The sequence below is a fragment of the Equus przewalskii genome, chromosome 6 (genome assembly GCF_037783145.1).
Source record: "Equus przewalskii isolate Varuska chromosome 6, EquPr2, whole genome shotgun sequence".
Lineage (NCBI taxonomy): Eukaryota > Metazoa > Chordata > Mammalia > Perissodactyla > Equidae > Equus > Equus przewalskii.
In genome coordinates this window covers 82,577,358-82,597,726 of record NC_091836.1, presented here as the reverse complement: position 1 = coordinate 82,597,726, position 20,369 = coordinate 82,577,358, and the positions used below count along the sequence as shown (strand labels likewise).

The 20,369-nt window shown below is 41.9% G+C and overlaps 1 protein-coding gene and 1 long non-coding RNA gene across 7 annotated transcripts in view; one reads left to right on the top strand and one right to left on the bottom strand.

Annotated features, from left to right (window-relative positions):
• FAR1 (fatty acyl-CoA reductase 1) overlaps window positions 1–16,164 on the bottom strand; it is a 76,696-nt gene extending 60,532 nt beyond the window's left edge. For 3 of the 6 annotated variants that reach the window (XR_011541627.1, XR_011541628.1, XM_070626402.1), the window contains exon 1: window positions 15,572–16,149. The gene's annotated coding sequence lies outside the window, so the exon portion shown is untranslated. Of the gene's footprint in view, window positions 1–15,571 lie in introns of all 6 variants that reach the window. The other 3 variants (XM_070626404.1, XM_070626405.1, XM_070626403.1) reach the window with 3 other exon arrangements.
• LOC139084222 (uncharacterized) overlaps window positions 16,050–20,369 on the top strand; it is a 60,936-nt gene continuing 56,616 nt past the window's right edge. The window contains exon 1 of the long non-coding RNA XR_011541633.1: window positions 16,050–16,236. This is a non-coding gene — a long non-coding RNA (uncharacterized lncRNA). The remainder of the gene's footprint in view (window positions 16,237–20,369) is intronic.

Sequence of the window (20,369 nt, the reverse complement as noted above, 5' to 3'; positions counted from 1 at the left end):
AAACAAACCTAGGAAGAGGCAAGGAAGGATTCCCTTACAGGTTTCACAGGGAGGATGGGTTTCAGACTTCTAGCCTCCCCAGCTGTGAGACAATAAATTTCCATTGTTTAAGCCATCCAGTTTGTGGTAATTTGTTACAGCAACCCTAGGAAGCTAACAGAAGGACAAATATCATAGTAACTAAAATGAAGGTAGAGAGCAGAAGGCCTTCTAAAGATGATGCATATCCTCTCATGCCATAATAAACATATCATGGACACTTTCCAACACACACAACAGTCTCAGTTATCAAAATACACTCTACCAAATTCTTAAGGAAGGAATGGCTTTTCCAAATGATTGTAGGAAGGGATGGTAGAAAAAAGTTTTATATATCAAAGGTAAAAGATCAAAATAAGGCTAATCTTCGGATCCCAGAACAAATCATTGGGAGTGTATTCCTGACTGTACATCTGCACATTGTCAAATCTCAGTATACGGTAGCAGATTCAGGCAAAGAAGTGTTGTAATTATCTATTGCTATGTAAGAAAATAACTCTAAAACTTAGTGTCTTAAAACAACCATAATCCTTTTATCCTCTCTCACAATATCTGTGAGTTAGGAATTTGGGAAGGGCTTGAGTAAACATCTCTAGCTGAACAGTTCTAGCTCCTCATCTTAGATCCTCTTCCCATGGTCTCGCCACATGAGGTAGTTGGAGCTTCCTTGCAGCACGGCAATCTCAGGCTGGAGTGCTTACAAAGCTGCTAAAGGCTCCAAGAGCAGTATCCCAGTGAGCTAGGCAGAAGCTCTCCCACCTTTTCTGACCTCGCCTTGAAAGTCACACAGTATAACTTCTGTCGCATTTTATTGGTTACAAGCGATTCACAAGACCACCCAAATTCAAGGAGAGGGGACACGAACCCCACCTCGGGATGAGAGAAGAGTCAAGGTCACCCTGAAAGAATACGTGAGATGGGAGATATCATTACTACTATCTTTAGAAAACACAATCTGCCACAAAGATCACAATGAAGTAACTGCTTATTACTCCTGAGACTGTCAACCATTTAAACCATGTGGGACCTATTTCATGAGGCTAGGGGACAACAAAGAGTTGTTCCTCACTACACTTTTCTTTACCCACCTCAAACTTTAAAAAATACGGCCCCACGAGCCTCCTACTTTGAAATACTTTGTCTACCAAATAACCTCATTTACTGAATAAAAAATTTCATTTTCCCATGTTCACTTAACTGTGAACTTCTAACCAGTAAGTTACCACTTGGAGTTGACACAGTTCTAGCCAAAAGCAAGCCAACTTACTTTAGTCAGGCTATGAAGAGGCCTCACCTTATAGATGCCATCTGGAGACAGATGGGAACCACTGGTCTAATGTCTTTCCTACTATATTTTAGTAACTGTGGAACCTTTATTTAGTGTTTTGATTAAGACAACATAAAATAAAACCTCCTCTGAAAGAAAGCTGTAAGCAACAATTAAAGGGTCAAAACGCAAACTCAAAATGTACAAACTATTTACTGTAGCCGTGCTGGTAAGAATAGTGGGTTCCTTTTTCCTTTTTCAAAAAGTAAGGCTTATTAAGGCATTTTTCCACAAACAAAAGAATGGCTGTAGCATCTTGGTTAACATTTCTTTTTTCAATAAAAGATGCCAGTGTCCAACCCTATTGTAAGCACTCATTGAAGTAGATATAATGGCCACTCTGTTTGCCCACACAGACACTGATATACCAATATTTAACTCTCTGTATCCTACTTTCCTCAATGTCCAAGGTACTTCCTGGTGGTAAGGAATCTCAACAGGTTCATTAGTTCTTAGGGCAATATACAACTATTTTGTACACTGATGGTGCTCTGTGAGCATGGCACTTTGGCAAGAGTTAAAATGCCTTAGGGCCTCACTATCCTGGAAAACATTAGATAACAAGAAAAATCAGTCATATGTAAAAGTCAAACACAAAGACATATTAAAAAGTCAAGTTCTACTCAGTCAGAGAGAAAATGTCAATTCTACAGCATTACAATTACAATCTGCTGGCAAGGAAACTTGTATTTTTCAGCAATATCCATTTCCCTTTGTTTCTGTTTCCATCCTTAAGGCCTGCACGAGTTGGGTGACTTCTCTACCGTAAAGCCTACAGAAGGGCTGTGCTCTCATTACACACAGTTTGGTAATAAACCATTCCACTGTTGAGAAAACAAGTATTCGATTCCATTCTGAGGGAAAACAATTTAAAAAAGTAATTTCCACAAGTCACACATGATTCTTTTTTAGATAAACTATTGTGCTATAGTCTCTCCTTACATTAACAAAAATGTTTTCATGTTAAGACATGGAATTTTTATCCTAATACTTTCAGACTCAGAAAAGTGAAATAAAATATTCCAATACACAAAGTCAAACTAGTATTTTAAGTGTACTAAATCCCATTTTGCTTAAAAATTCATGAAAGTTTTGTGTTTTACACCATAATATATCTAAGGATTAATATAAAAATGTTTCAGGGGCTGCCCCCGTGGCCGAGTGGTTAAGTTCGCACGCTCCACTTTGGCAGCCCAGGGTTTTGTGGGTTTGGATCCTGGGTGAGGACCTAGCACGGTTTCTCAAGCCATGCTGAGGTGGCGTCCCACACAGCAGAACTGGAAGGACCTGCAATTAGAATTTACAACTATGTACCAGCAGGCTTGTAGAAGAAGAAAAAAACAAAAGACTGGCAACAGATGTTAGCTCAGCTGCCAATCTTTAAAAAAAAAAAAATTTCAAACTACTCAGTAAAATTGATGTTAACAGGAAAAGGTACCATATTTACCCTGAATACTACGTGTAGACTACCCACAAGTTTACCCAAAAAGTGACTCATGCAGATTACTAATTATGTATCTTGTACAGTCCAATTTAAAACTACCAAATCCTACTCATGAAGATTCGTTACCTTTCAAAACAAGCTGGGAGAACAAGGTATCCCAGTGGTCACAGAAGTAGTTCAAACTCTGCTTAGAAGCAGTTTAGACTCATCTGATCACTACAGCAAACGACTTGCAATACTTAGCAGCAGGAAAGTGCTCTGAAGTTCCTGCTGTATTTCCTGTTTCTCGTGTCACTTTCTTACGCACCTTCTGAATCTGTTCTCAAGGCGCAACCTAAAAACAGGTTCCAGCCCTCCCAGTCAGCATTTTCCGAATCCTGGTAAATGGGGTTGCAAAACTACTTCATCCCCAACCAGGATCAATACAGTATATTAGCATATCAAAAACCACAAACTGGCCTGAGGTAAAGAGGCTCATTGAACTCCATTCAAGCCCAGCCCTCCACAAATTTCCCAAAACAGCTAGGGAAACAATGCTCCTGAAAAGCCCCTTACCTTCTAACTGTCCAAAAATGGGCCAAACTTCCCATGGACCACAAATGATTGAGAAAGCATGACGTTCCTTTGATCCATAAGGCTACTTATGAATAAACTACTAAGCCAGTTATTAATATTGCAAAAATGAGCATGTTATTATTAGAATGTACCAAAGACTTCAATTTGTATATAATTAATAACTAGTTGCTGCAACTCGCTATGCTGCGAAGCTCCTACCATATGTGCAGACTCAAAAGCTGGAATTCTGTAATTTTCAAGAGGGACACTCCCCGTCAGTGAATTTGTGTTGTCTTTAGCTGGTCACGGTTTTCAATTATCATTATTCTTACTTTTAATTAAAAATTACCATTAGATGAGCTTCATTATTCTCATTTTAGTTTTAGTTGTTTTATTGAACCTGCAGAATGTATTACACAATTGCATCACTAGGATTTGAGGCCTAGTTTTTTAACTAGTCTAGACTTTATTTTCTGTGATTCAATTAGGAACCATGCATATCCCTAACTGGGAAACCAGGGGCCAACTTGCTTTAACTATATTCAGGTAGCTGTTTGCAAAAGTACTTAGATAATGCATTACTGGAGCCCACCCCTTAGAGAGCATCTCTGTGGCCTGGGTCACCACGGTAACGGGTGCTTAAGCGTTTCAGGAACTGAGAGTTGGACTCCTTTTCCAGTTCTGACCAGTTAATACCACTGACTCATCAACTGGGCCGTGCAGATGACCAAAAGGTGACCCTTTGATATCGGGGGGCTGAAAACTCCACCCTCAGATATTGCTAACACCACCATTTTGTGAACACGTGGCCTATGAAGAGCCGTGAAGCCTGACTACACTTGGACAGATCATCAATTACCTCACTTCCTTACCTTCGATCATTCATCCCCACACTTCAGACCACCCTGCCCCATTTATTCCATAAATAGCCCTAATCCCCATTCTCGGGGGTGGGCCAGGGGTACAGATTTGAGATTTGGTCTCCTATCTCCCCGCTTGGCTGGCTTGTAAAGAAATCCTTTCTCTGCTGCAAATTTGTCTGTCTTGGTGATTGGCATTTCGCGCGGTAGGCAAAATGTAACTGGTTCAGTAACAATTGCTGTAGAAAGTCCCTCTCCCTAAAAAATGCTTGTACCTGAACAACGAGTTGTTCTTATTCCACAAGAAAGTGGAAATTATTGAACCAAAGAATGACCTAGGGGCTGGCCCCAAGGCTGAGTGGCTAAGTTCGCGTGCTCTGCTTCGGCGGCCCAGGGTTTCGCTAGTTAGAATCCTGGGCACGGACATGCCACCGCTCATCAGGCCATGCTGAGGCTGCGTCCCACATGCCACAATTAGAAGGACTCACAACTAGAATATGCAACTATGAACTGGGGGGATTCGAGGAGAAACAGCAGGAGAAAAAAAAGAAAGGAAGAAGAATAAGATTGGCAACAGTTGTTAGCTCAGGAGCCAATCTTTAAAAAAATTAAAGAAAAAATAATGACCTAGCTAAAGGGCCGTGATTAAAACAGCTTGAGAGTCACTGTTCTAAGTCACTGTTCTAACCAACATCTGCTTAACAAATCACTAAGGGGCAGGTCTTCTTCCTGGCCACCAGGACTACACCAACCAAATGCGGCCTAAGGACTTGGAATAAGGGCCCTCATGGAAGTAATAACTTATCTGAAGTTGGCCATCAATGATCCTTCCAGACTCTAGCTTTGAGTCGGAAGCCTTCAGGAATGTCTTAAATCCACTAAATCTCATAATAATACCCCCCCCCCCCAAAAGAATCTTTTCCCAGTTTATCTTTAAAACTTTGCAAAGGGGGCTGGCCCCATGGCGGAGTGGTTAAGTTCACGTACCCCACTTTGGCGGCCCAGGGTTTCACCGGTTCAGATCCTGGGTGCAGACATGGCACCGCTCATCAGAGCACGCTGAGGTGGCGTCCCACATGCCACAACTAGAAGGACACACAACTAAAATATACAACTAGGTACTGGGGGGTTTTGGGGAGAAAAAGGAAAGATAAAAAATAATTAAAAAAAAAAAACCTTTGCCAGGTTCAAAGACAGCTTGCAACTAAATGCTGACAGGCAGGGATCAGCCCAGAAAGGTATGGAAAACATGAGGGAAGTGTTTGATGACTTTTTCAATTCTTAGCATCTGTTTCCAGGTGTGAAACTGCCTAACCTCCTAAGAAGCCTACTCCAAAGAGCTTTGTAATCATGGGTTATTGTGCTAAAGATGGGGTGAGAACATGAATAGCAAAGTAAAAACATTAGAGTATAAAAATTCAGGTAACTTTTAGCCAATTTATCACTTGAGAATCAAAGTCACAATGCTAAATAAAAACTCTAGTGTTGAGCTACTTTCTTCTCCAGAAACTGAGATCCAGAAAGAAAAGACAGCCAAAATAAATAAGCCCAAGAGACTTAGCAAAAATCAGGCAGAGTAATGAATAACTACACCGTCAGGACTGCCACTAACCACCTGACCTTGGGCAAGTCAAGTAACTGTTGTGATCTTCCGTAAAATTCACTGAAGGGGCGGCAAGATGACTGATGTTTAAATCCTCTCCTCGCTCTCAAAGTCTGTGTATCTATTTCTACATATTAGAATGAGTTGTTTCCTAGTAGTACATTAGGTACTCAGAAAATTATTAACTCCAACAGGTCAGAGGGTTATCACTTTAAAGCAATATAACTAATATTAAGTGATCTTCAAACAGCCTACACACTGCTCCACAGAGTCAAATATCCCATAAGCAGCTAATTCACGTGTTCCCATCTCCTAAGGACTCTGCTAATGATAACAACCATTATCATGATTACATTTTAGGTGCAATCCACAGGTTTTTTAAACCACATATTTATAAGAAACTTATTAAGACCATCCTTCGAACTAGATGGATGATAAACACATGACAGGGTTCCACTGAGAATCAATCGTTTGTGAGTCCAATACACGTTTGCAAGCCCCTGTATCACTAAGCCCCTGTATCACAGTTATTTTAACACAAATGTGAACCTCAAAATACATATTTTTTTGAGAAAGATTAGCCCTGAGTTAACATCCATTGCCAATCGTCCTCTTTCCACTGACAAAGATTGGCCCTGATCAAACATCTGTGCCTTCCTCTACTTATATGTGGGACGCCTGCCAAAGGACGGCTTGATAAACAGTGCTAGGTCTGCGCCCAGGATCCGAACCAACGAACCCCGGGCTGCTGAAGCAGAGCACGTGAACTTAACCACTACGCCACGGGTCCAGCCCCACTCAAATACTTTAACAGATCCTTTCCTCCTGTGAGAGATGAGATGAATGGAGCCATATTAAAACAGAGCTGGAGCCGCCATTTCAGAGGAACTGCCTTGCACATCTTGTTTTCTTTATCTTCCAAACTGGACCAAATCACCAAAATTTCAAGAACTCAGTAAAGACAAGAATACTGTTTATACGGACTGATGAAACTGGACTTTGCTGATGATCAAATTACTAACCAATCAAAGAAGTACAAATCTAGCCTTACCTCATCTGGCACCAATGAACTCTTCTTTAATGCAACTTACTTCATCTTCCTCCTTTTTTCCCATAAAAACCTTGAGCCCCTCTCCTGTAATCAGACAGTATTTGGGTTTCTACCTGAATCAATGCTCCCCAAATTGCCAAATTTTTGACCTCCAAAAAACGCCTTTCTCCCTCTCATTTTGGCTATTTTTAGGTTAACACTCCACGGATCTTAACTACGTAGGGGCAAGATGGCTCAAAGAAGTTTTTTCCTTTACCTCTGAAAAAAATAGTATTTACAAATTTATTCATTCGTAAGTCATATATTCTACTTCCTGTTAATTCAGGATGGACAGCAGCCATTATACAAAGTACCACACATTTATTCCAAAATCTTTGGTAAAATCCATTCCTACATACTTATTAAACTCGCTACAGCTTGTTTTTCCCCAATAAACCAAATAAGAATTGGCCTATTTTTTTAATTAGGTATTTGCATAATGAGTTTTATAATTTTGTCACTCAATAATGAAAATGAGGGGCTGGCCCAGTGGCACGGTGGTTAAGTTTGCAAGTTCTGCTCCGGCAGCCCAGCGTCCGCTGGGTCGGATCCCAGGTATGGACACGGCACTGCTCATCAAAGCCATGCTGTGGCAGGTATCCCACATATAAAGTAAAGGAAGACGGGCACAGATGTTAGCTCAGGGCCAGTCTTCCTCAGCAAAAAGAGGAGGATTGTCAATAGATGTTAGCTCAGGGCTGATCTTCCTCAAAAGAAAAAAAAAAAGCCATTTGTTTGTAAAAGGTGAACAAATAAATTTGAGTTCAATTTTAGTAGTATGCTTTCTGCCAATACATTAAAGAATGGATTATTAAACCAGAATCCATAGAACCCCAAGGATATATGAATGGGTCCTGAGAGTCTTATTACCCCCCAGAAATTACATGAAAAACTAAGTGTGATGAACATTTTTCTGAGGAGATAGCACAAAGCTCTGAGGAGATGCTAAGAGGTTCACGACCTCTGAGTAAGAATCTCTGCGTTATGGAATATATTTTAAGATTTATTTCTCAGTTAATACTTCAAAGTATTTAATACTCCAAAACAATAAGGTATAATGGTAAGAATTCTGTAAATTCAAGAAGGATTTCTCACGTGACTGTCATGCCAACATTTCTGGCAAAAATTCCAAAGACAAGAATGAGGTAAACTAGATATTTCAAAGTAGTCTTAAAATTGTCAAATGGTTATCAAACACACACACACACACACACACACACACACACACACACACACGACATGCCACCATTTAAAATCTCAAAATGATTATACTTGAAAGCTGATGGCACACACAAACATTCTAGACAAAACGGATCTATTAATACATGTGGAACTAAGATATTCAGAAGCCTTTTTAAAGGAATGTGTCAAATAATTCACCATGGACACAAAGTGTCCTACTACAAAGTAGTGTGTCCCAATTTGAATACAGGAACTGCCTTTTTTCAAGTACTGATGTAAGAGCTACACTATGTCAATAACATCTTGTAGAGGTCTAAAAGATATAGAGAGATACAGATTTAGACAAAACTTTTTCTTTGAAGCTAAAGTTAGACTTTTCTAACTGCATGTTTTCTCCATGTGATCATCCTCATCTTACCCCCTAAATGTTTTCTCTCCTTGCCTAAATCCTACTTTCATTCAGAAATAATGTCATTTTCCACTTAGAATCTCTGTCGCCAATTCTGGCATAGGATCTCGCATTGCTACATTCTGTTTTATACATGTATATTCAATCTCCCCAGTTACATTATCCCCACCCTACCGATTATTATCCTAATTTCTCTCGCCCAGCACAGTATAAAAATACAAGTCTCAAAATATACTTATACGAACAAATTTCCATTTCACTTAGATTAGCATGTCTATTGTGACACTAACGCTGTATAGTGTTAAAAACAAAAATCCAAGCAGTAAATTCGAAGATCTAATTGACTTTACTCAACTATTCATGAATCAGGCAGCATCTTACCTAGCAAGCAGAGGCACTCCCAGAGGACTTACACAAAATGGAAGGTTTTTATAGGAGGGAGGGTGAGGCAAAGAAGCTATGAGAAAAGAAAAGGTTATTGTGAGCCAGACCTGCTGTTTGGGGGGAAGGGCCCAGAAAGGGTTTTATCATGCAGATTGCCTCTTCCTCCTCTGGAGAGGAAGCAGAGGGCCCAGAGGACCCACGTGACAGATTATCTCATTGGTACTGACCAGAAAATTCCAGACTGGTTGATTAAGATTACATTTCTGGGTAACTGCAATTAGGTTAGGTATGAAATCTAGGTTTGGTATCATGGGCTTCAGCACCAGTGACGCCATTTTGGGCCTGTGGTTTTCTCTTTAACAATGGTAATAATTGCTAAAAATGTCTAGGGATTTGCTTCAAAATAAAAAAAAAGGGGGGGGGGGGAGCAGAAGTGGGTGGAGGTACAGATCAAACAAGATTGACCACAAGTTGATAACTGTTAAAGTTGGTTATACATATGTTATTGTATTTTTAAAGTTGGTGATATGTATATTATTGTATTTTTTATATTGGCAATTTCCTATAATACAGTTTAAAGAACTTTGCCTTTCCTTCTAGAACAGAGAGCTTCTTAAAGACAGACCCAGTAGTTTCCTTCTTTGTACATGTTCCCAGTAAAGAGCAGACAAATTTACTCAACACATTTCAATCTTTACACAGAACTACCTTTCAATGAAACTTCAACAGTTTTTTGATGGTATTTTATTTAAATGATTTATTAACTCAGATAAAGCATATATTTATTCATTCATTAACTATTTACTAGGTACCCACATTCTCAGATATTCTGTCTTGGTAAATGAGGATATCAAAAATAATTCATCTTCAGGGCCAGCCCAGTGGCACAGCAGTTAAGTTCGCACGTTCTGCTTCTCGGCAACCTGGGGTTCGCTGGTTCAGATCCTGGATGCAGACACGGCACTGCTTGGCAAAAGCCATGCTGTGGTAGGCGTCCCACATATAAAGTAGAGGAAGATGGACATGGATGTTAGCTCAGGGCCAGTCTTCCTCAGCAAAAAGAGGATTGGCAGCAGTTAGCTCAGGGCTAATCTTCCTCAAAAAAAAAAAATCTTATCTAATTAATTAAGAATCTGACAGTACCCTCAAGAATTCATGAAAAAAAGGGTAGGAAGAGAAGACAGGGAGACAAGAAAAAAATAGTAAAAAGCAATAAATACAGTTATTGATTTTTCTTCTTCTTCTTCTCCCCAAAGCCCCCCCAGTATATAGTTGTATATTCTAGTTGTGAATGCCTCTGGTTGTGCTATGTGGGACGCCACCTCAGCATGGGCTGATGAGCAGTGCCATGTCTGTACCCAGGATCTGAACCAGCAAAACCCTGGGCCACCGAAGCAGAGCACGCAAACTTAACAACTCAACCATGGGGCCAGCCCCTTAGCAAAGGAATCTAAGACATCCACGTTTTTAATTAGAAACAGGGCATATAGTTTGTTCAAGCTAGACAGGCCTAAAGGTCCCCTCCCTACTTCATTCTACAGATGAGGAAACTAAAGCTCAGAGAGAAGTGACTTGCCTCCAGCCACACATCAAGTTGAAGCAAAACCAAAATTAAAACTCAGATCTGATGATTAACAGTGCCCTGCAAATTTTCTACAGCAAACTATTTTCTTCTACACCATAATATTCACTAGCTAAAGTGAATGGCTATTTTGTTATCAATATATACTTCAATTCTGTATTATACTATACTAAAAAAAGGAAGTAACAGGCTAAGTAAACGGGGGAGATGGAAGAAAATGCACACAGCAAACTGCTCAGTTACACGTGAAGACTACATGCACATACCACACTTTCTCAGTTCTAAGACACGTGACTGTAAGACAGTACCATTTCATAAACATTTTAAAATAGACCGTAAAATACATCTTCATTTCAAAAATTACTAAAATGGAAAACAGACACCTCTAAACGTAATATAGTGTATCCTATAAGACCCACAAAAACCCTATCATTTAAGAGCCAGAGTCACAAGGCACCACACACACAGTCAGAGTCTTATCTTCTATGGTAACAAAGAGTTACTAAATATCTAAGGTTAGGTGGCATTTTTTTTTTTAAAGACTTTATTGTTCCTTTTTCTCCCCAAGCCCCCCAGGTACATAGTTGTATATTTTTAGTTGTGGGTCCTTCTAGTTATGGCATGTGGGACCCTGCCTCAGCATGGCTTGACGAGTGGTGCCATGTCCACACCCAGGATCCAAACTGGCGAAACCCTGGGCTGCCAAAGCGGAGCACTCGAACTTAATCACTCGGCCACAGGGCCAGCCCGGGCATTTTTTTCAATTGTAGGTAATAATAAAAACAAGTCCTTCTTGCCATTTGTCTCACATGCATGAGTTTTGGAGTTAGACAAAGCAAGGGCTGAATCTCAGTTCCGCCACTTAGCTCCCTCAGCTCTGGAAAGTTACTAAGCTTCATTGTCTGAGCCTCAGTCTCTTCATCTGTAAAATGGGATATCTACCTTAGAGAACTGTATGGAAATTTTTATTTTTTCATTTTTTATTTTTTTTTGGTGAGGAAGATTGGCCCTGAGCTAACATCTGTTGCCAATCTTCCTCTATTTTATATGTGGGATACTGGCACAGCATGGCTTGATGAGCAGTATGCAGGTCTGCACCTAGGATCCAAATGCATGAAACCCTGGGCCAGCGAGCGCACGAGCTTAACTACCACGGCACGGGGCCAGCCCCTATATAGAAATTAAACGTGATCATTTATTTAAGGAACATAGTACAGTGCCTAGATGAAACATTAAGTTTCTTCTCACAATCCCTATGGACCAAATGAAATTAAACTAAACACTAAGTCCCACTCTTGACCCACAAGATTCCTCTGTCTCCATTTTAGAGATTGGAATAAATCTAAAATGCTTCTAGGGCAAATCCTACTAGTTTGCTTTGAAATAATTATTTGATAAGAAAAGCTTCTTGAAATTTGTCTCTTTTCTTCTTCAAATTGGGAACAGAAAACAATGAGGAATGTTAAGTGTTTAAGTTAAGTATTAGTTACATGTAAATTCAGGACTTTCATATCATCTTAACCCTTTACAAACCTAACGAAGAGAGGAACTATAGAACTAATGTGTGGGAAGAGGAAAGGATGGAAGGCCAAAAGACAGTTAAAATGACTCAATTGTATGAGTGGGCTTTTTTTTTTTTATTGAATTCATTTATTACACTCTAAGAAAATAACGTTCAGGAGAGCCAAAACCATATCTCCTCGATTCAGGGTGCTTTAGTAGCCTGACCCCTCAGATTAAGCAAATACCATTTTTCAGGATATACAGTCACGATGCTTCCGCCAGTAACAACCCAGTCATTTCCAAGATGGGTATGTGCCCTTCAAAGTGGCTGATCTACAGTAGGTACTGAAATAAGACTGCCTTTTCTCCTACCTCAAACATAGTACAGACTAGCCCACCCACACTATAAACTCATTTCAGTTGAGTGATTTTTCTCCACTAACTATAAAAATAATGTTTGTGTTTTTAAACTTGGGAAAATACAAAAAGTACAAGCATTTTTAAACCAACCATGATCTTATCAGCCCAAAATCAAAATATTACAAGGGGACATTCCTACATCTTTCCTAAGAATTTGACCATAACTGTGATCATACCAAAATTTAAATTTATATAGAGCACTTGCCACTAAACATGATTAAATACCAGCCTATATCTTAATATCTTCATTCTGGCTTTCTTGAGACTAAATTTACATTACTTTTTTCCTTACTCAACTCAGGAGTTCTTCTCAATCTTTGTTCTCTCAGCTACATATTTTGCTGCTGACCACTTCCTCTTTCTTAAAACTCTATCTGAAGTTTCCCTAAACAGTATATTTCTCAGTGTCTACAAAAGTCTCTCCAATTAATCTTTTTCTCTTTCTTCACTGGCTCTCTTCTGTTAACTCTTGATAATCTAAAAAAATGACTCAATACTTGAATAAAACAAAAAAATAATAAAATAAAACAACAGGATACTATAAAATAGGAACATTCAAATAACAAAAAAGAACTCTTGAAAACTAAAAATGTGCACCAGAAATTTAAAAAAAAAAAAAAAGGCTCAGGCCTAATCTTTGGACTGGCTTGTCAACTTTAAATCTCTAGCACTCAACAAAAGTGCCAGGCATGAAGCAGATGCTCAATTAACATTTACTAATTGGCTTTGCCAATTTTGACCTGCTACTCACTAGATGGGTGACCCTGGGCAAATTAAATCTTTCTGAATCTCAGTTCCCTATCTATAAAATAGGGACAATGAAAAAGGAAGATGATGCTTAGAAAGCTCAAAACAGTGTCTCACACTAAGTTGCACCCAATAAATTTTGCTATTATTAACAACATAATCTAATGCAGAACTCAAAAAATGTTGATGATTATCATATATGGTTGAACACCAAATCTACCTCTCAATAACCCAACTTAAAAACTTTCACCATATTCTCTTATCATAACTATCAAAAAATATTTTTGTGCTTCCCTTTACTACCTATCTCCTATCCATCACCAACTATTCTAATTCTTCTCTCCTAGCCACCATGTGGAACCATCGTTTATCAACTAAGCTACAGTAACAGGTTTAGTTGATTTCTACACCGTTAAATCTTGATTTGAATCTTCAATCCTCCCTAAAAACCATTTTTAATTTGTCACTCTTGCCCACAGTTGCCAATAGCATGTCCAAACTACTGGAACCTCATCCTCATGTTTTCCAGTAACCCATATCCTAACTCCTAGCTCAAAAAATGGCTCAAAACTCACCTCTTCCAGGAAACCTTCCCTGATTAACTCCACACCACTCAGATTACTTCTCTGTTCCCAGTCGCCTCAGCATCTCAGCACTGAGGTATTCTGTTATACTAAGGGTAAAATGTGATCAGTGAATAGCATTACCAAGAAATTACTTCCACAAAATCATTTCTATGTCCTAAAGAATGAGCCATTCGATACAATGCTTTATTGATCTAGTTAATAAGCAAACATCCTATACAATAAATGCCCTCTTTGGTTTCTGTCCTTGACACTATACTGTCTTATGTTTGTCGAGAAGTGTTTAACTCTTCACAACCCATTCACCCTACCTTCAAGCAGAAAGTACACCTCACTGTCTATACTTCCTCCCATTTAAAGCCACTGGAAATGCAGCAGGCGGTCACTTTTTCCTTCTTTCCTTCACTATTCCTTCTTCTCTGGCCCCAACCTCTACCCACACCCCATAAATAAAAATTCCAAAAAGGCAACAGCAGTGATACACACATACTATGTCTTTGTCTAAGTGAAAAGAATTTTGAACCTATTTAGCTACAAAACTCTTCCTAAGGCTGAAAAATTTCTCAACAAGCATGATACACAATCAAACTCTACCACATCAAAATAGTTGATCCTATAAGATTGTACTTATATGCTAATTCTCACTTGTGTTACTATAAGAAATCTCGCGTCATTTTTAAGCTACACTACACATGCCCAACAAGATAGCTGAGAAACTTCCCCGTAGGGCACATTTTCTGTATCTTCCAACGTTATCTTTAAGCCAACGCATTCCACTTTGTTTAATATAAAACATTAAGTGATTCCTCACTGCCATCCAATCCAAATCAAACAATCCTTGTGTCATTACTTCTGAGAGGGTGAGTTTGCTGCTGAGGCAAAACAATGAGACGAACTATGGGGGCGGGGGTGGGGCGGGGAGACACACGACCATCAGTCTCAGCAGTGAGAGTTAACCAGTCTGAGTGTTTGGGCCCTGGATCAGGAGCGAATGAGCCAATGAACCTGCCTGACTAGCTCCTACCTGAGACATTCGGCTCTCCCGTGCCTGCCCAAACGAACAGCTGTTCTTGCTCAATTACTCATAAAAGGTCCATACCCTTGAGCTATCATAGCTCAACCTACGCCGTTTGTTCTCCGTAGACTTTATCCTAACTGGCCACCTAACGCCTTCTAATCAGCCTCCATCCAGACGGCACCTAAAAACCTTCCCCTCTCACCTGCCGTTTGCAGTAGGTGCCCCTCACTTCGGATCCACGTGTCCCCATTTGCGCAGAGATCATAACCTTCAAAACCCAAGCCTGTCCTCCCTCCACTCCCACTGACCCCCACCCCGCCAATGCCTACTTCCAAGAAGCCAACCCCACTCCCGGACTCCGCACTTTCTCTCCGGGCACGCTTTTCTGAGCATCATCCTTTTCCCATCAGTGATTTCCTACCCCAGACCCAGAATCCTGCAATCGCAGGCCCCCTTGGCGGCCACCCTCGGGCACACGAGCCTGCTCCTCCGTTACCTACCCCGCCCAACCTTCGCCACCTCGAAGCGGCCTCGCCACCCCAGGCGGCGCCCCCGGGCTCCGCGGCTGCAAACCAGGCTCCTCCCTGCAGCCCCACTCGCGGTGCCGGCCCTGCCGAGGGCGGCGGCCCGGCCAGGGGCGCAGAGACCAACCGGGCTGAGGTGGGCGCCCCGGCTCGGGCGGCCGAGGGTGGGGGCGGGGAAGGGGCGCCCGAGGTCGCCCCCGCCTGGGCCTGCCCCGCCGCCCGGGCTCCCGCGCTGGCCCCCGGGCCAGGCGAGGAGGGGCCTGCGGTCCGGCCTCTCTACCCGGCGTCCCCGCCTCTCACCTAGACGCAGAGGCTCGGGCCTCGCTTTCCCCCTGGCCGTCCACGATGGCTCCGCCGCCGCCGCGCTCTCCTCACTCGCTCTTCCACCGCCCCCGACCGGCTAATGAAGAGCGGACGAACAGTGGCACGCCCATTGGCTGCCACCCGCACTCGCGTCAGCCGGCCCCGACCCGGACCTCGCGATGTCACTGGCTGGCGCGGCGCTTCTTTTCCACGTCCGGCCCTGATTGGCTGTCTCGTGCCCCCTCACCGGGAGGACCGCTCACCCTCCTCCCGGCTTCAGCACCCCCGCCCCCAACCCGGTCTCCAGCCGGGCCGGAGGGGGGCGGGAGCAGGCGCGGGTGGGATGCGAACCGCCAATGGGAGCCCCGAGAGACGCCCGGGAGGTGGGCGCTGCGGCCGGCCGGCCGGCCCGCCGAGGGAAGTGCAGCCAATGGGCGCGCGCCCCACATCCCGGGTTCAGGAGCGCCCCCACCCTGGCTGCTGACGTTCGGGCGGGTGGCGCCCAGGGCCACGCCCGGCTGTCGGTCGCGCCGGAGGGGCACCCGCTCGAAAGGTGGGAAGGATACGGCCAGGCCAGCGCGGGAGAGCCCGGGGCAGCCATTGTGGCGTGCTCCGTACCGCCTACGTGGGGCCCGGAGCGCCTTTTGGTGGGGCTGGTTCAGGTCAGTGAGCGCGGAGCCGCCGCTCCCTGGACCCCTGGAACCTCCGCGGGGTGCCCATTAGGGAGGGAACCGAGCCTGCGTGTGGTCTAGCCCCGCAGGACTGTTGGTCAAATCATTTCACTTTCTCCAGAAAAATTTCATGCGAAACTTACCAATGATGAGAGAACTTAGAATGATGGTTACCTCTGGGGGATGGAGGGACACAAGGGAACCTAATGGGAGCTGGAAAGGCTCTGTCTCTTGGTCCGGGTGGTAATTACAGAGGTGTGTACATACGTAAAAATTCATCGAGCTGTACACTTCATATTAGTGCACTCAACACACTTTGTATAATATCTCAATTTTTGAAATAATGAAAGGATTGTGAGAATAACTGTAATATTACCATAACCTTAGGCTCCCTGTGACTCCCACGGTATAAACAATCTCACTAGGATTTAACTATCATTCAAAAACTACAAACCATAGGAAGAAAAAAAAGATTGTGAGGGTTAAAAATGAGTGAAAGCTCCTGGCACAGTGAATAACACGGGCAGGTTGATGCTTGAAAGGTGACCTGAGATGGTGCAGAGTGCTTTTTCTTTGAGCATTTGGAGTTTGTTTCGGTGCCTGTCCCTCTTAGGAGCACAAAAGCACCCATGGCACTGCACCCAGTTGAAAACTACAAAGTTTGCTGAGCTGCGTACCTTGTGGCTAACCTAAATTCTGAGCCCAAGGGACTTTTAATTCGAATACCGTGGCTTCTTCCCTGGAGGAGCTCCTAATGCAGCAGTAAGTACAGTTGTTCCTGGAGAAGGGCGCAGTACACAAAGCCAACAGCTACTTACCCTCAGGGATGAGGCGTTCTACTGGATTAGGCAAAGTGTGTGGGCCTAGAACTTAGTACAGTAGGAGACTTATGAAATGCCAGGCTTAGGTGAAACACTCTTAAGAATGAGTCGGGGCGGGCCCATTGGTGCAGAGGTTAAGCGCACATGTTCCGCTTAGTCTGCCTGGGGTTTGCCGGTTCGGATCCCGGGTGCAGACATGGCACTGCTTGGCAAAAGGCATGCTGTGGTAGGCGTCCCATATATAAAGTAGAGGAAGATGGGCATGGATGTTAGCTCAGGGCCAGTCTTCCTCAGCAAAAAGAGGAGGATTGGCAGTAGTTAGCTCAGGGCTAATCTTCCTCAAAAAAGAAAAATGAGTCAGTAATATTCTCCCCAAAAGAAACATAGGAACTCTGGGCCAAATTCCAGCCTGTGAAATGGCAGCAGCAAAACAGTTAAAGATTACAGGATTCATATTCACTCATTTATCCGTTAAGTTGTTCAGTTCAGATAAATGTCTTTGTTTAAAGTACTGGTCTCTGAAGTAGGCACACAAAGTTAGATAAGACAGTATCTTCCACAGAGCATAGGGTGTAACAGGGAGACAGACATAGACAGATAATTCCACTATAATGCAGGATGAGGATATACATATAAAGAGGATCTAACCCAGCCGGGGGTATTTAAGGCCATCTTCTGAGAAGACACAAACTAAGTTAACCACTGCTGAGGTTTATGAGCAAACCATATGCAATTAGGCACTATTTCTGGAGAATACTTTCATGACAAATTTTTAAATTTTCGTGCAAATATCTTGATTTTCTTAAATAGCTATATATAAATACAAAAACATAAATTAATACTTAGTTCTGAGGAAAACACATGAGGAAATTAAGTAATTGCTTAATGAGTACATTATGATTTTCAAAAATAACTTGAGGATTAAGAGCATAAAGTCATCTCATTTGATTCAAGTCAATGAGTATGCAGCATGTGTCTCCAGCAGAGAACCCACACTGTGCTTTCCGGAGGAGAACTTAAAACAACAGTTCACTCTCCGAGATGGTACTCTCCAAGATAAGGAGGACAGGTTGGGCATGCTGTATGGCTCAGAGTGCACTATCATTCTTAAGTGAATTCAAAGAATTCATATATCTACAAACAGTTAGTAATTAATAGTCTTCACAAAAGGCGTTGAAGGATTTTGCTGGGGGTCTAACCTATAAACTGTAGTAATACGGGAAAAGGTAATCATGCATTCAAGTGCTTTTCCTATCTTTCTTCCACAATAGCTCTGAAAATTCGGCTACCATATATTGGAATCAACTGCATTGTAATTTTATTCAAATATGAAACACCTGTATGTGTTTTTATCCTTGCTATAGAAACATAGTTCTGTAAATGAAGGCAAGTTACACCAAGCCCAAAATGTGATATTATAGTTTACAACCTAAAGAGAGATACCATACATTACTAAGAAAATAGATAGGAATAAACACCAAAAATACATATGCTACACATAATGTAGTTATAGATATTTATGAATCCCTCAGAATTTCATAACTTCTTTAAAAACAGAAAACAAGGTTAAGCTTTAATTTTTTTATGCAAATAATACCTCTTCCTGCTCTGAGTAAACACTTTTCTTATAGCATGTATCAATTTCTAACTCATCTTACATATTTTTCTGTCAATGTCTTATTAAACACAGTTCTGGCGAGGTTCTTCACAGCAGTCTTATGTAAATATTCATCTATGTGTCTGAATTTCACAGAAGAGAAAATTGAGGCTTAATGAGCCAACTAACTGGCCCAAAGTCACATAGCTGTTGGGTGGCAGAAGTGGGATTGAAATCTATGTCAATTTGATGGCAAACTCCCTAATCATTCTGCTATGCCACATTTGCCTCTTCCAAAACAAGATCACGTCATTTTGCCTTGTCCTTATACACTCATGCACCTCATAATGATGTTTTGGTCAACAACAGACCACATATTCAACAGTGGTCCCATAAGATTGGTACCATATGGCCTAGGTGTGTGGTAGTATTGGTACCATATAGCCTAGGTGTGTGGTAGTATTGGTACCATATAGCCTAGGTGTGTGGTAGTACCATGTAGGTTTGTGTAAGTATTGTAGGAGAGGAAGAAATTTTCCTCTACTAAGTTCTTCTGGCTGGCCCAAGAATTAAATTGGCGTGAGACAGATTAACAGGAGAAAGACAAACAAAAGCTTAATAACATGTATACATGGGAGAAAACCAGGAAAACCAAGTAACTCACCGAAATGGCCAAAGCCATCACCTTAAATACTGTCCTCAGCTAAAAACAAAAGAAGATGTTGGGGGTGGGGAGAGTCAGGGACTTCAAAGAGAAGGAAGGCAACTCACAGGTAGGTGAAAAGAAGCAAACATTGGAAAGCAAGTGTTTGGCCACACAGACATGGAAAAACACAGAGGGGAGCTCAACATACAGGCTTTTCTAGGTTCTTCCCTATCTGCCACCTAGTTCATGTGATGCTAAGGTGATAGCTCGCTCCCTGAGACAGGGTTTTTATCTGAATTCTTTTAGGCAGTTAAGGGGGAGGTAACAAGAAAAATTTTCTGAGTCTTTTGTTTCTTAAAAATAATCAGCCTAAAATTATCCTCATGTTAAAGAGACATTTTTTTGAGTGGCAGATTTTGTTCCCCTTCAGTACACTCCATGATGTTTGCACAATGATGAAATTGGCTAATGACACATTTCTCAGAACCTAATCCCATCATTAAGCAACACATGACTGTACATCTTTATATTCACTGCAATGAGTAGCTCAGAATCTTCCATATGTCCCTCATGGAACTCATGGAAATTAAAAATTGCTTGCATCATGCTTTATCTTTACACATTTCATGACAAGCGAGAGTGTGAATATTTAAAAGTAACTGTTTCAGGGGGGCTGGCCCAGTGGCACAGCGGTTACCTTCGCACATTCCGCTTTGGCAGCCTGGGGTTCGCTGGTTCGGATCCCGGGTGTGCACATGGCACTGCTTGGCAAGCCATGCTGTGGTAGGCATCCCACATATAAAGTAGAGGAAGATGGGCACAATGTTAGCTCAGGGCCAGTCTTCCTCAGCAAAAAGAGGATTGGCAGCAGTTAGCTCAGGGCTAATCTTCCTCAAAAGAAAAAAAGTAACTATTTCACATTAAAAATATTTATGTTGATGAAACTAAAGGGAGCATAACTTTCTTTGTAGAAGTTGTGATGGAGAACCCATCACAACTATGTAGAAGGCAACAGTAGTGCTCATTTTCATAGCGTAGAAAAGAGTTTCAGACAACTTTT